This window comes from Sphaeroforma arctica, assembly GCF_001186125.1.
Source record: "Sphaeroforma arctica JP610 unplaced genomic scaffold supercont1.1266, whole genome shotgun sequence".
Classification (NCBI taxonomy): domain Eukaryota; class Ichthyosporea; order Ichthyophonida; genus Sphaeroforma; species Sphaeroforma arctica.
In genome coordinates, this window is record NW_014039292.1 from 5821 (window position 1) to 7641 (window position 1821).

A 1821-nucleotide genomic window follows, 5' to 3' on the forward strand; every position below is an offset into this window, starting at 1 on the left:
AAATATAATAATGTATATGTTGTGTACATGTATATATTACCTGGAGTTGGCGGACAAACAAGCTAGCATCTGCACCACTCCTGATATCGGGATATGTGACAATCTCCATGAGGCCGCAACCCGCGCGATTGAGATCGATAAGGACCGAACTGTCTGTGTGCACAGATTTGCCTGTGTCTGTTTCCAGCTGTATTCGCTCTAACCGCACTGTGTAAATAGGATATGTAAAGTGTGTTATACAAGGTATGATCTATGAAAAATGCAATGTAGTATGGTATGTAAAATATGATATAAAATACAATATGTAAAGTATGTTATATAAAGTATGATATGCGAAGCATTCTAAGAAGTATGATATGTGAAGTGCGCTATATACAGTATGATATGTGAAGTGTGTTATATTAAGTATGATATGTAAAGTGTGTTATAGAAAGTACGATATGAAGTATGGTATGTAACGTATATTATATAAAGTATAATATGTGACTTATGTTGTGACTTAAAATATATATAAAGCACGCTATATAAAAGATATTATAATAATACAAGTATATCATGCGTGGTACTGCTTAAGCTAGGCGCGAGTCCAGATATTGCGCTTGTCCGTGGTAGGGCCCCTTCCCATTGAGCTTACTAGTTATGTAGCAGAACATCTGCACCAAAGGTACATGCATGCATATACAGATATGCTTATTCACCTGAATATACATGCAAAAACAGATATGCATTCACTTGAATATGCATGCAACGACAGATATGCTTATTTACCTGAATATACATGCGCGTACCATTTCTCATGTACTACCTTACGAGCACCTCGGCATACATTCGTGCGCGTTATACATGTAAACGTGGGACGCTACCGCCTCTTGATGGTATTCACGTCCTTCGTTAAGTGAACTTAACAGCCATGCATGGTTATAGCACGTATCCATGGTAACACAACCACACATAGTTCGAACTATCTCGACGCACAGTGCTTGCCAACTGCATCACGGCAGGGCTTCAAACCCTACCACACGCCCTGGAGAACCACACACTCCTATCATACACCATGTACACAGCTCATTCTATATATAGATTCAAAATTACATACACCATGTACACAGCTCATTCTATATATAGATTCGAAATTACATACACCATGTACACAGCTCATTCTATATATAGATTCGAAACTACATACACCATGTACACAGCTCATTCTATATATAGATTCGAAATTACATACACCATGTGCACAGCTCATTCTATATATAGATTCGAAATTACATACACCATGTACACAGCTCATTCTATATATAGATACGAATCACGGGGCACGCCTACAAAGGAGAGTGGCACATACACACCTCTACGTATGTGCACTCGTAGGACAAGATCAATGCATAGATAAATACAGGAGGAAATGTATTGCAATTATACATACACACACAATAAAACAATCGCACACTTTCACAGACACAGAGGCTATAAAGGTATCCTAAAGTAGGCTATAGACACATACACGCATACGGGCATGAGTAAATGAGTGGTGCTGATCGATTCAATGTACCTGTAGTTGTCACAGGCGTATCCGGAGTGGCTGCTGTTGTTGGGCTACCCTTGAGCACTATCTATTAAATCCAGAGTACAAGTGGTGTCAGATGTAGTTTGAAAGCATTCCTCTCGCACTTAACGGGATGGAATAGCCGGTTCACTGCTTCTCAGCGTACAATATATATATATAAATATATAAATATATAAATATATATATATATATATATATATACATATACATATATATATATATATATATATATATATATATATATATATATA